Below are 15,578 nucleotides of genomic sequence, written 5' to 3' on the forward strand. Positions count from 1 at the left end.
ATGTGACTGACAGTCAGATATTTACAATGTTGACAACAAGACAAAAGGAGAAAGATTTTCTTTCCCCCCACAGAAAGGCTATGGAAATATGAAGAAATGCACAGACAGTGGATTGTGCAAGCCTTTCACAGAGAAACTGAGAGCACAGTGAACAAATTCCCTTCCTTGTCCTTAGGCATTGTATGGTAAATGGAAGATCTGGGTTTTTTTTTGAAAAAAACAATGAGAATTAAAATCTGAAAATTTTCAGTCAGTGATTTGGAGAATTCTTTAGAATAATATTTTTCCCCTCTTTGAAAGCAATTTAATGTAATTTACTTTTATTTAATTGTCCTGTCATTCTGCTGGAAAAACCCCACTCCCAATACTGTTGTATACGTGTTTTCTTCTTACATACGTAATTCAATACAGTTTATGTGGGGAATGACCAGGATGTTTTGTATTGTAATTGACAACTACTGAAGTAGGGCTTTAAAACTTTAAACAATGTAAATCAAGTAGTAATAAATATTATTATAACTTATATTCTATTCTTATCGCTATAGTGCTATAAGAATTTTTTAAACATAAAGACAATTTTTAATACGTGGTGATAAGGCTTTTTTATGAGACCCATGAAGGTTTCCGGAGAAACACACTGTACTGTCATTTCATTGATCTAAGGTGGCAGATGGAAGTCTTGTCATCTGCAGTATCACCTCATTTCAAAGAGAATGCATTAACAGAGATTGAGTATAGCAATTTTTAATGTAAATAATGTTTTGCCTCTCTGAAAAGTTCCATTTACAATTTTGAGGCCATTAGACTTCTGCCCTGTTTTTTTTTAGCACTGTAATCCTGCAATGGGATTGGAGAGCCAGTTGAGATTGACAATTAACTTCTCACTTGTGCTGCAAATTTTCCTTTTATATTTCTGTAAAATTGAACAAATGACTGCTACTAATGGTTTGCTCATCAACTAGTAAGTGGAGGCCATTTAAGGCAGAAATGTAGGGTTTAGCTCCAGCTGCTCACCTAATGTTGCTGAAAGATTTTGCTGCAGTTCATTAAATTCAACTTCAGGCAGTCACAAAACTGCCAGATAATTATTTTTTTTTTTCTTTCCTCAGCTGAGTGAAAACTGGTGTCACCATTTTCCACCCAAAAAATGGAGCTACAGAATTCTTCAGTTTTAGAGGATGAAGAAACAGACCAGTGAGGAAGATACCAACATAATCCTTATAATAACAGGTAACACTGAGATGGTGAGTCCAGCTTTGTACAGGACATTGGTTCTTTGCTAGTAGGTCATGGGGTCAGTATTAATAACTGGTAGTTTAAGTTTTGGGGACTAATAACCTGACGAATGTCTAAGAGAACCTGTTTGTAGAGAGTGACTCCAGCAAGAACTGGTCCTTGCAGAAGAAGCCAAAGAGGGAAAGCGAGGGCCTGCACAGCCTGCTTGGCCTCCTGGAGCTGCGGGTTGTGTGGGTTCAGCCCTCTGGTTGAAAAGTAGCAGACCTGCAGCTGAGAAGTGTTATTCTTCAGTACTGGGTAGGTGAGGTGTTTTAGTCTTTATTATATTGGTTCAGATCAAATTAAGGAACAAAAGTTTATTTAATTTTGTGTAATATCAAAACTAAAAATGAGAGCCAAAGATGGAATACACACTTACGGAGATTCCCCTCTTGACCTTAAGTACAGAATATTGACCTGAACTCATCTCTGTGCTATCACATGTATGATGTTACACATCTCTGATAAATTGTTTTAAATATACCATGACAACATCTGTAATACCCATGATTTTAAGTTGTTGGTATATCTTATACATAAAGTAACTAAAACCAGAACATCTGTGTGTGTTTAGGGTAACATTCAGAAATAAGAAATATGAATACAGAACCTCCTGCTATGGAGCTACTCACAGGAACAGGATTTTTAGTTGCCTTCTGTGGTGATTTACTCTTCAGGGACTTCACAAATAGAGACCATCTCCAAGCTGGTTCACCAAGCTTTCATACCAGAATTATTGGAAAAATAAAAGATACTGAGGATGTGAGCTTCTGTTAATCACTGTTTATTGACATATCACAGTCAGGTTTCCAAAGAGGAAGTTCTCTGTTCTGTTATACTTGTACACACAGAGAAGACAGCCTTCAATATGCTTTTACAATGAAAATTAAAACAAAATTAGTATAACAAGGGAGCAGTAGAGAAAAGTATAAAGTAACAGCAATAGAATGGTGTGGTTGAACCTGAAATAATGTAAAATCAGGTATCTTCAAGGTTTCCAAATACATAGCTGCAGCTTTCATTGCATGAAGAGAAGTAATAAAACGTTTTATAAAAAAAAAAAAAACAAAACCAAAACAAAACTCTTGTAAGGCACTTGAGCGTAATTTTAATGCTGCTGTTTACATCTTTAAATATGCTTTCAGAAAATGCACAGGATGCAATATAGTCATGTTAATCCTGCTGCTAGAAAGATGATTATAGCCATGCTTCTGTCATGATCCTTATTTATGTAGCATGAATATTGATATTACTTCTTCTCCTGAGACTTCTCTGGATGAATGTATTTCTACATAAGGCAAGAGAGACCCTCTTCATATCACATGCACACCCAGTCTTACCTTACACTCGCCTGCCCACCCTCTTCTCCTTCTACACTGCTTCATTTTTTTTTTTTTCTTTTAAAGCCCTTGAAAATACACTGGAAAGGGCTGAAAAGCCACCTAAAAAGGAATGAACAGTCATTTTGGTAAAAACACTTAACTTCTCTACACTGTTAAACCACCTGGAGCTCCAAGGACAAAGAAGTCGTTCTGATGGTCAGCTTGTCAGCTCCTATCCATCCTCTGAACAAATAGCACTTTGGGAAACTATTCCTTTGGCAGTGGCTTAGACTCTCTCTAAAGAGGAGACATAATAGAATATCGTAAAACCACCCTCTCCCAATCTTTCCTGAAATATTGTACACTCAGAATCTACTAGCTTTTCCTTTGTAACTCTCACTCTATTTCACAGGACTCACAAAAGCATGCTGATTATGACTTGATTCTTTAGACTCCCTCTTTTCACCAGAGCATATCTTGTCTACAAGCAAGAGAATACAAGGCTTGGCTACACAGGGAAGCTGGTATGTAGGGAGCTAGAGGCTGTGTTTATAGCACATTAGCCATTGCAGTAATTCCTCATGGATGCATGGTTTGCATTAAATATACCTCTAGGACCTCACTTACTCCTCTTTGAAAATAGGCTGTACTCCTCCAAGGGCTAGAGTGGATCTAAGGTCTAATTCCTACCTCACCTTACTGAGCTGGGCTTACTTGGCAACAGTAAATTCAGCTTTCTTAAAACTGCCTGTGTGGTTTTAATGATGGTGTTACTCTTACTTAACTTATCCTCAAAATCCTTGGTGCTCACAGAGGTAAGTACTTGCACTAAGGAGAATTGTTTTTTCAGCAGAGTTGGCAGCAAGAATTTATATGAGGGGAATAAAGTGTTTCTCTCCAGTCGAACATTTTGCTGTGTATGTGTTATATGAATGAACTCAAGTAGCCTTTCCAGAAAAAGATCAAGTTTGCAGTTGAAATTCTCAGGCTGAGCCAGAAGGGGGAAGTTTAGTCTGTAGCCTGTATATTCCTTTAGGATCCTGCTGGATAAAATATGCTGTAAAACATGCAAGATGCAGGGCATGTTCAGGCGCAAGTAAAGCTGACATGTTTTCCAGGTAAATAAGGTAATAAAATTGCTCTGTCTCTCCGTCTCTCAATCATAAACAACATCTCTGATCACATCTGACCGAAGGACAACAGCCTCAGATACTTCTGTTTTGTAATGAAAATGGACAGCAAGGTAGAGCAGTGCTCCTAATGACAGAGCAACTGCCACATAAACTCAAACACACATATTCTTAGGGAAGTGGAGAATCTCACCCAGAAAACATCCTCAGGAAATGAGGTTTCTGAAGTTCACCTGCTTGTGGAGTTCTTTGCCTCTCAGGGGCTCAGCGAAGATGGATCTCTGACTGGACCACCTCCATTCTTTGGCTGGACAGTGATATATTTTGCAACATTGTTCTAAGTGTTTCACTCAGCACTCAGTTTCCTAATAATACACAAGAAAAGATGTTAGTCTGTAATTTGGACAACACACAAACATCAGGCAAACATCCAAGTTTTCATTCCTATTTTTAAGCCATTTATTTTATTAATCAGGCTAATTAAAAGAGTGAACCAGAGCAAAATACAGATATATTTCAGTGTCACTTGAAGAGAAAAGGCAATTTTTCAATACTAATAAATGCATAGTTTATTTGCAAAATGGCACAAATCTAATTTCAAAAGCAGCACACACAGCTATGTCAACAATGGATGCTGACCATCAAAGAAGAGAAAAATAAGTATAGTAATAGGAAAGACTGGCATTCATATAGCAGAATTCAAAAGAACTGCTACACCATATGCACTAAATCTCTCAGTGTAATATTCAATGGAACAAAATTAGAGTCAGAAAGGCAAGGACACCTTTATCCAGTGCTGGTAACTACCGTACAAGTTCCACAAGAGAGCAGTATATACTAGCCTTTGAGAAAGAAATTACATGGACTTGCTCTTTTCCCAGCCTTTTCCCTCTTCCATTATTATTATTCCACTGCAAAAAGGTAATGAATGCAAACGTGCCCAGGCGGTCAGTACAGCAGCAGTTCCTGAATATTGAGGGGAGTGCTGTCTCGCTCCAAGCTGACAAAATAGAAGGCGGCGACATGAAACACACGATTACTATTAAGACAGGATATAGTAAAAGTTATTAAATATGTTTCACCAGGTACCTTCTTAAGGACATATTCACTTGTAGGAAAGGGATGTATTTTTAGTAATGTGTTACAGATATATTACAGAACACTTAAATCTGTGTTTAGGCATATGACTATATGAAAATAATTTTAGGTGAAATAATTCAGTAATTATTTTAAGAGTACTGGAAAAGCTAAGCATTTTACTATGCTATGAGTTTTACATTAGTAGCACACAAAAATATGAGTATTTCAGTAGACTTGTATTCCTAAAGGAAAAGGGATTTTAAGCCTCAGACATCGGAGGTTTTTTTCTGAAAATTTCAGAAAAAAAATACAAAATAGTTTTATAGAAGCCTTTAGCTGCATGCTTTCCACACTTCTATAAATCCTGTAATTCAGGTGAGAATGTTGTTGGTCTTTACAGAAACAATCATAACCTCCCCAGTGCCAAAGCAGAACCACAGCTGAGTCACTCTGGAAAAAAAGAGGGACAAAACTGTCCTTGTTAATGCAGAAAAAAAAAAAAAAAAATCCCCACCCTAGTACTTGCAATAACATTGAGAAAAAAATCCGTGTGTTTTAGAGGACATGTCTCTTTCTTTAGGTTAAAAAGTTCAATTAAATCCCCCACACTGCGTGGAAAAGTTTGTGTCTAACACAAACACTTTGGCTGATCCTGTTGAAGGGGCCATGGTGAGCATTAGGCTGAAATTCTTTCGATTTATACTGAAGCAGCCAAAATGTCTGACTGCTCCCATTAGCATTTCTTGCTAATGAACTGCTGTGCTGAATGCTGGTTTTCACCATTATTATATTCTGTGGAAGACAGGCCCCATTCAACAGAGATTTAGAAAGATGCTGGGAGGCCAAAAGAACAGAAAAAACATCAGACAAATATTTAAATACTAGCAGTGCTTGGTCAACTAGGAGATTTGTTCCATTTTGAGAGTGATTTAGAAAAGAGCTAGCTATCATGGATGTCAATTAACATCAAATCAGTTGTAAAACATCTGCAGATGACACACAGGCTCTTCCTTCACTTCAGTGCATTTGGAAATCACAGTATTTATCATTATTTGAGCATGATACTTACACTCTCCTCCCTGCTGCCCCTGCATCTGTGGAGACAAACCTTCTGTAATATATGTCTTTCAGATTCTCTTTTTGATATTAATTTCCAGAATAATGGAAATAATTATTAATGGAGAATCATGCAGGAACCAAACCAGGGGTTTCTGTTTTTTTTTTTTTTTTTTTTTTTCCCAAAATCATCAGAGGAATTGTGCTGTAAGAGGTGGGTCATCAATAAAGAAGAAGCCATATGGACAGCTCTAGCTGTTTGACTAGCTTTTTGTCTTTCTGAGGCTAAGTCTCAGAGCCTCAGAGACAATCCCATCAAAGAAATTTGTGGCAAGATTGATACTCCAGCAGCAAGTCTGTCACATGTAATCTTTTTAAAGAAACCAATCATGCAAACAACCGCAATTTGCATCTTCCAGTCTAAAAATGTCATTTAACTGTGCCAGAATAGCCTTATAAATGGACAGATAAATATCCTTACATATGGTATTTTTTTTCGTGCTATACACTAAACATTTTGGACTCGAGACTCCTCTAACTGCCCAGACAACATGAGTCCAGGATCACTAATGTGTCCAGAAGGATTCATGTTAGTCCTCAGTTCTGGGGGTGATTCGGCCATGAGAGTCTACTAAAGATAAGCAGTAAAGAAACCCAACATTTACCAATGGGGCCTTTATATACAATTCATTCAGAAATTGAAATTGCATTTTTTCCCTTGTAATTGCAGGATATTTAAAACAAGAATTATAAGGATATAGCAAAGATTCTTGCCTCCCCCCATTCCTTAAATCAATTTGAAGATGCAAAATTCAGGTGTTTTTCATGTGAAAAAAAACAGGGTCCCAGGAATTTTTTTTTCTCTTCAATTACTCTTTATAAGTGTAGCTTTCTAAATATCTGATAAGGAATTTCCATGTTTTATCAGCATCATTTTGATGTTACTTTGTGTTAGAATTGTGCTAGAATGATTTACCTGCAAATGTAATCTACTGCTCATAGAAATTTTATGGTTGGTGAGGGTCTCTGCTCTTCATAATCTTTCTTTTTACTGAAAAAAAAAAAAAAAAAAAAAAGAGCTCCATTACAAATTCTAAGGAACTTTATGTTATGGGTTATCATGGTTTTACAGTCATTAGTGATTTATTTCACTACATTTATTTGTTACAGGCTGCAAGCATTTGCAAAAGAAATGAGTGCAAGAGAACTTTGATACTTGGGAGATATATTGGGTTGGTAGGTAGACACCCATTTCAGGACAATCTACAAACTACCTAGAGTCTTGTAGGATAGTTGTATATGTTTGACACTTATGAAATTGCATTTTAGGTAATGATACACTTCCCACCTGCCTACTATCTATTTTCCAATCAATTCCAATCTGCTTTCCAGGACAGTAAACCAGCTTGTTTCCGTTTAACAAATACCTTTCTGGTTAATAACTTCTTCCTTCCTTTATTTCACATAATAGGATAATAGCCATAATAAGTAGCCATAATTTAACCATAACTGTGATCAAATTTGGTTTTTTTTCTTAAAAAAAGTTCTTCACTACTCACTCTACACTATTATCATACTGTCTGGAAAAAAAAAAAAATTATGATATTACATGGGGAAAATGTAAATACCAGAATCAATTATCCTTTGGACCATCCACGTATAGGACCATACATTCACAAACAGAAAGTTTGCATGGCTGCATATTACATTTTATTAGTTTCAACTTACCATGAGATTCAAATAATAGAAATATCACTACTTTATATGACACAGAGATAATGAATCAAACTTTTCTCAAGCGAGTCTCAGCTGATCCTTTTTTTTTTTTGTGGCACTTTTGAAAGATAAGAGTTTGAGGACACTAATTTTTCTGCTTCTATATTTTACACATTTTAGCCATTTTTCCAGAGCAGATGAAAGAAATGTGCCACATTGTGTAGTAAAGCATGGTACATTCCCAGGTTTGGACAGAAATGACATGGCATATTTTACTTAGTGTTCATGCATCATTTGCTTTATTGTGAGAAACTGTCTTTTCCTTGGTACAGGATAGATATGTTGTATGAACGGTAAAAGGAAACTATAGTTATCATTCAAATAAGTTTGCTGTCTTAATAAATGGGGAATGTTATATCTCTCTCGGATATTTCGGCTTCTGAAGGTTAAGGTCCTGGGGATTCTGCCAGAAGGCAGATGCTGGGCTGGCAGACGGCATATTCTTTCAGACATGAGGGTGGTGTCCTTCACTACTTCTGAAAGAAAAATCTTCTCAATAGCTGTACGACAAACTCTTTTAACTTGTCTTTTTCTACTGAACAATGTAGTAGTCCTGTAAGAGGCCTACAGTCCCTTTGGGATCCATTCCTACCACCACCTCCCCCAAGGATGACCTTATGTCCATCACTAACTTTTGTTTTAGTTCTTTATGAGGAATAGCAACAGTAATATATTAGGTTCTTAATTCATTCCTTTGACGGAACAAAGTATTCTCCCATTTGATCTAATACGCTACTAGTTTATGTGTTTCCTTACCTCCCATGCCACATTCCCAATCCATATATCTAACATCTAATCCTAGCCAAGAGCAAACAAGGGTAACGCTGTCAGAAACTGGATTAGAAACAGAGCTCTGAACATAGTTTATGAGGAGAGGCTGCCCAGCTGCTCTTCTCAGTTTCCCTGTCCTATTCAGTTTTTCAGGTATGGGACATGAGAACAAGAAAAGATGTATGACCTGCAGTGGAAGAATTGAAAGGGACAATAAAACACAAAAATCATGGTGTTCCCTAAAATGAAAAATTATATGAAGACACTGATTTTAAATTATTTTAAAATAGCAGCAAATCACTTTTTTACTCTGCTAGTCAAATTTTGATAACTTTTGTTCAAGCTTATATGTCTGTTAGGATCCTGGGGGCAGAGGGCTACTGCAAGGCAGGGAAACAGGACTCTCACTGAAGTCCCAACTAGTTTCCTTTATCAGGGATTTTCTTTACCATCATGGTGTTATATCTAAGGAAAGGAAAAAAAAAAATCACACCAAATCACGTGCAGCTGGAATTATTTCTACTTGCAAAAATATCAATTTTTAAAGTGAATCTCTTTGATTTCCCCATTACATCCATCATGTGAGCGTAGCAACTCCTGTCTTCTGCAACTAGACTTCTCGTTAGTGTGGCAAATAGCCTGAGAGCAATTTCTGTGTCTTTCCCGCTATCTGCTCTCACCTCACTGATTTCTGCTTAAGGCAACAGAACTACCTCAGCTGTTAAAGACAGATGCTCAAAGAATCAAATACCTAACCAGTTACACAAACTGATTTCAGCTATAAAGAAGCATAATTTTCACCTCCTTCTTCTGAAACAAAAAGAAAAACATAATTTCAAAATGAAAATGAAATTGCCTAACCACGTGCACTTTCACTTTCCAAAAGTATTTATTAAACTGCTTAACTCTGGTAATTTAAAACCTCCAGCTGTGAGAAACAGGTATAGAAAAAAAAAAAAAAAAGCCTAAGAAGGAAGACAACCCTCTTAATTCCTGTAAGGATTGGCTTGAAGCAAAGATTGACTACAAAAGTCTGCATTCCTGGCTGAACCTCAAGTCACATTAGCTGTGAGGCTGCACTTCCCTGATGCTGATCTGTCTACCACTGGTACAATTTGTATTCTTCAGAGCTTCCAGTGGTGAGGGACTGAGCTCTTGAGAAGAACAGCACAGAAGCTCAGAAGAGGCAAGCCCCTTTGGCTCCTCTTCACTAGATGCTTAGTGAGAGGTTCATGGGTTAAAAAAAAGTTTATATCTAGAGCAAGAGTGATTTCTGCAATCTTGAAATAAAATAAGTCTGGATATCAGAACTTTCTTTTTTATAAGCATGTTGTAAAAATAAATTCTTATAAATAATATAGTTGAAAACTTAATACATAGGCCGTCAGTCTCTCTCAGATGGTATAATTACCATCTACCAACAGCAAAAGAGAACTTTGTTCAATTACAACGTGCTCCAAGATTCTGTAGGCACTTACTTCACAATCCCCCAAATACAGCAACATATTATCTTTACTTAAGGATTGGAAGACTGAGGCAACAGAAACTAAATGTCTTGCCTTGGGAGACAGAAGATTGTCCATAAGGTCTAAGAAGAGACTACAGCTTTCCTACTGTCTCAGAGATTTTTTTCATAAGACCACTTTCCCCTCTTCATATTGCATTCCTTTTTAGCAAGTCTAATTGCCATCCTTTGGCAATCATTATATTGAGATAAATGAAAATTAAATTAGATTGGACCTAATATTTTTTCTTATTTTTTTCCAAAATAAAAATTAAATTAATAAGCTATAAAAACTGAAAATACCAGACAGAATGAGTAGCATGAATTCCTTTATACATGACAAGAAAAAGAACATAACATATCAAAGAAATGCTTCATTCTATTTTACAATAAAAGTTTTGGTAAGTATACTTTTATCAGAATTAACTTTCAAACACAAGTTTTAACATACTTACAATATTCTCTACTAATTTTCATGGGGCAGTAAGAATTACAGCCAAAGGATCTCTTTAAAGTCAGTATTTTGGCTCATATGTTGGTCAGTTTCTATTCAGAGTTTCTATATGAATAATAAATAAAGTGAATAGCACAGTAAAAATCAGACATCCTTTGGAAGCATTTGTGTACTGTAAGTTCTCTCAGAGAAAAAGTAGTTTTCACTTTGTGAAGCTGGTAAAATAAAGGAAAATAGTTAATATTTCTCCTTATCCTCACATAAATTACAGGTATTTGTTTTAATTTTCATATTTAATCAGTGCAAATATTTTAATGAAAACCAACTTATTTTACAAGAACCTTTATGAATATCAGCAAATCAGAGCATTCCGCTATAATCACAATGGAAATGACTATACACAACTGGTTTTAAAGTTGTTGGAGTGTACAAAGAACTACAGAAGAGGTTAAAACAACTAGAAACATGGAAAATCTCACCTAAATGCAACTGAAAACATTGATTGCTTATAATAGAAAGTGAAAAATAAGGGGTACTACCATACTGGACACCAGGAACGCCAAGGGCATAAGCTCATGTTATGTTGCTGTGAAAGAACAGCTTGTTGCTAAAGGTTCCATCTGAATTAGTGAAGCAGCATATGCAATTTCTATAGAAAATTATTTTTAAAAAATCAATCAAAATGGTCACAAAGTTATTTATAACCAATATTCTATACCATATTTAAAATGAGGGTGCAAGCAGCCCTACAAAAAATTGCAAAAATCCAAATTGTGGGAAAAACAATTGGCTGCCTGTCTGATTAGTTGCATAACAGAGCTGGGAAGTCACTTACAAATACTCAGTTGATCTGGCTCCAGGACTGAGCCACCAAGAACATTCATGTCTTGAAAAGACAGTGTAGATGTAATTCATCAATGTTGCCTGTTTCTTTGGACAAGAAACAGGAATCCAGGCTAGTAGGAAGCAGGGAAAGTGGACAGCAGGACAAACCCTGGGGACTTTCAGGAGAAGTTAAGCAACTGAAGAGCTGGAACTGTGTTTTCTGTTTACCTCTCTGTAACCTCCTCTTTACAAACTTAGACTTCTAAACCTTCAAAACTAATTTTTGCTTCACAGTTAAGTCTACTTGGTGTAGACAGTGAGGATAAGTCTGAAACCTTCAAACATGCAGTGTTTCATATAGACAGGGTGCTTGAAGCCACCTGGGAAGGAATTCAGACTCCACATATTGTTTCCTTCCCAACTGTGAGTATACAACTTAGGTACCTGGCATGACGACTAGGAACAAGTGCACTCCAATGAGCATAAACCTACCCCTCCCCCTGCCACGATCAGGGAGCTGACACAAATCTCATAGCTCAAGGAAACCCTGAGCCATCACAGCAGCAGAGGCAGCCAAAATCATAATGAGTGGCGTAGAGAAGGGAGGATAGTAGCTCCCCATTAACAGAAGAGAGGGGGGAACAGTCAACAAAAGTGAAGTATGACATAATTAAAATCCAAAAAAGATTTTTGTTTTTTCACACAGTGTGTCATGCAGATCTGTAGTTGTGGCAAACCCATGTCACTGCTTTTTGGCATTAAAGGTGGAAAGGATTGACTTAGTGTAATCATGGTAGATCATATCATAGCCACAGCAATAAGTTAATGGTAGGAAAAAAAATTGGAAAATTTATGCAGTGTCCTGCTTCATGTTTTCAGCTATTTATTCTAGTATGAAGTATGATAACACGTTTAGGGAGGATAGGTTATCATCTTTCTCTTACCCCTAAAGAATCTGTAGAATTAGAATTTTGTTATGGAAGATCGGCTTCTTAATATTTAAATTCATGTTAAGAAATAGTTTGACTTTAGTAGTCAGTAGCAGTCACACTTGACTAGTTTGACCAAATTAACTCCTGTTTATGTATGTATTATGGGAATTTTATATTATTGTTATCTTTTGTTAAAAATTGAAATAGGTGACTTTCAATTAATGAAAAACTGTCCTAACTCATACCGAAGATTCTGAAAAGGGAAAGAAAGGTTGTGCCTGAAAGTTTTCACCAGTGTTCCCAATATTACTTGTATTTACAGGAAAAACGCTATTGAAGAATATACCTGTCCATTCTTTACAAGATAAAATTGCCTGTTAGGAAATGTCTGATAACTTCTGAAGGACTCTTATAAACAGTGCAGTAATTTTTAAAAAGCAGAACATATTTGATATTTTGTAAACAAAATATTTAAGATACAGAAACAGGTTTCTCAATCAGGGACCCTAACCAGCCCTCAGTCAACATGAGATGAAAACAGGAACATGGAAGCCCCAAGTGTATAATGAGCCCAGAGAGCATTGCCACAGATGCTTTGAAAAATATATAGAAAAACCTTACGAGATAACAGTAAAAGAGGGAAGCATATTTTGTTTAGCTCCATTTATGGCTCATAGGATCTTGAAAACAGGTGGTGTGATAGATATTGAGTTGCATTTTATGTGAAGACTAACAAACTTTTGAGTCCTTACACCTGTTGCAGCATGTTGTTCTGAAAGAAAATAATTAAATACCATGTATGTAGAATCAGAACCTGTACTAATAATGGTATTTTATTTAACTCATACTGATTACTTGAAATAAGAAAATAGAATTGTGCAAAGAAGATAGTATTAAAATAATCTGTGAGAGCACATGTATTTGTGGCTTTTCAGAGACACGATATGTAAAAATGATGAAAACTTTAAGTTTATGAAAATACCAAAATACAGAAAGTTTTTCTGAATAATGCTTCTATTACACAGGAAAGAAAAAAAAAAAAAAAAGATAGATACACAGGAAAAAGAATTTCCCTCATGACTTACACACAGTGAATAAATTACTTCCAGTAAAGGAGTAATAAACTTAAACAATATACGGTCCTGGACAACATGGAACAAAAAGACTCATGGAATAAATGAAGAGAAGGTACTTGGTGAACTACAGCATCCTAAATACACAAAGTAAGTCATGCATAATTTTCTAGTATTTAAACATTTTGTAGTGCACAGGAACAACTAGAATACTGAAAGACAGTCTTCAAACCAGGAACTGATTTGAGGTTGGTAGGTCTTATATATTTATCAGTTAGTGAGCCTTTAAAAGCAGGTAGCCACTGGACACCCAAAGCTATTAAAAGTTGTGATTACATGAGTCTAATGCACCAAGTGATATTAACAGCAAATATAGATAGAAATGTACAACTACCCAAGTATCAGACAATGCTTGCAGCCACAAACTCACCAAGACCACTTCACTTTTGCTATTTTGGAAATTTATGATTTATGAATTAAAAGGAATATGTCCTTTTATTAAAGGCTGGTTATACATAGTGAAACACACAAAACAGTCTCTAGTTGTAATGACTTGTCTTGGTTTAGGCTGGGATAGAGTTAATTTTTCTTCTTAGTAGCTAGAATAGTGCTGTGTTTTGGATTCAGTATGGGATTTTATGCGAGAAGAATGTTGATGTTTTCAGTTGTTGCTGAGAGATCAAGGACTCTCTAACTCCCCATGTCCTTCCCGTGTGCAGATGCACAAGAAGCTGGGTGGGAGCATGGCCAGAGCACCGGACCCAGACTGGCCAATGAATTATCCCATATCATGTAACGTCATGCTCAGTGTATAAAGGAGGGGTGGCCAGGAAGGAGGGGGTTCTCTCTCACTTCCAGAGTTTATATTATTTTTATTACTTTCTAATTTACATTATTTTTATTACTTTCTAATATTGTGGGGTTTTTTCTATTTGATTACAATATTAAACTGTTTTTATCTCAACCAGCTGATTTCCCTTTACACCTCCAATTCCCTCTCCCAACTCCCAGGCAGGGGGAGGGTGAGTGAGCAGCTGCATGGCATTTGGCTGCTGCTCAGGTTTAAACCATGACAGATCCCATCCATTCCGGGTAGTATCTTAAACGTTGGCTGTAACATCAGTTGTCTTCACATGCTACTTTTAACTGGCCATTCTTGACTTGAATACTTTGCTTCAGCGCCCTGAGTTCAAAAGGAGTGCAAAGTGTCCACACTTGGCCTGACATAATAGTTACAAAGACTCCTTAAAAGCTGGAGATATTATGCTGGTGAGCCAGTAAGGAATTTGAACCCTAATGTCCCACTTCAGGTCTAACAATTGTGTTCTGAACTCTGGTACTTCTGGCAAAAGTGACATAAAAATTCCCAAATCTTTAAAGTGAGGGGCTGCCAGATGTAAAACCAGAGGTTGTCATCACCAGTGGCAGAACCCAACAATGTTATGTCTATTTTCTATTTTTCACTGCCACTAGTGATCATGGTAACAGTCAAAAAATAACCACCTGAATTTGTCTATAAGAAGTTGAGAGCAGCAGCTCCTCTTTCAAATAGATTTTAAAAAATGGCAAGCCTATTTATGAGTTTTTGGGGGGTTCTCTGTTTGTTGGGGTTTTTTTAAGAACATGAGGAGGATACTAAGTTAGAAAACAATTATAGACTGAGAACCCTAAGTGGACAGATACTCCCTCTCCTCTTTGTAATATCTCTTGCTTGTTAATTACAGGATGTCAGTTCTCATTTCAGCTCCTATTCCTAACTTAGCTCAGTCATCCAACTTGGTCTAGATTCTGGTCCAGGGTCAGGTACCCATTCATTATGCACCCAAGTTGTGAATATTCATTTGCTCTACTATATCTAGATCTTGCCTCTCTGTAACTTATTTGCCTGTTCCTAAAATATCACTTCACAGATATGGAATGAGAAAAGGCTGTTACTGGTTAAAAAGCATTCATTTGCTAATAAAGTCTAAACATACAACTAGGTTCAGCTGAGGCAAATTTGTGGACTCTCCTCATTACTTTCCTTAATGATGCAAAAATTTGACTGTTACACAAAAAGTTTGAAATCTAAAATAAAGTTATTTACTGACACTAAATCTTAATATGTAAGGGTAAAGTAACCAGGAAGATTAAAATTGCAGTTATATCCCATGCATGTACATGAAATATCTTATATTATTCTTCTTAAATTAAAAGAGCTATTATTAGAAACGCAGCTCTTTGTGGGTAAGTGTGACAGATGGTGCATAGGAGTGAGTGGTGAGCAATTTACAGTAAACAAATTCTTTATCTCTGACGGGTCATGGGGAGAACTAACATGGTCCCCAGCAAAATCAGGGAGTCATCTCAAAAACAGTGGCATTCAAATGTACTAATCATG

At 36.4% G+C, this 15,578-nt stretch overlaps 1 long non-coding RNA gene across 1 annotated transcript; it reads left to right on the forward strand.

The window, feature by feature from the left end:
* The first annotated feature begins 451 nt into the window (after positions 1-451).
* On the forward strand, positions 452-13,440 carry LOC122154343. Its single transcript, XR_006166233.1, has 3 exons — positions 452-463; positions 10,225-10,229; positions 13,418-13,440. It is a non-coding gene; the product is annotated as an uncharacterized LOC122154343 (long non-coding RNA).
* The last annotated feature ends 2,138 nt before the right edge of the window (positions 13,441-15,578 follow it).

The sequence above is a fragment of the Tyto alba genome, unplaced genomic scaffold (genome assembly GCF_018691265.1).
Source record: "Tyto alba isolate M040663 unplaced genomic scaffold, T.alba_DEE_v4.0 Super-Scaffold_38, whole genome shotgun sequence".
In the NCBI taxonomy this organism is placed as follows: domain Eukaryota; kingdom Metazoa; phylum Chordata; class Aves; order Strigiformes; family Tytonidae; genus Tyto; species Tyto alba.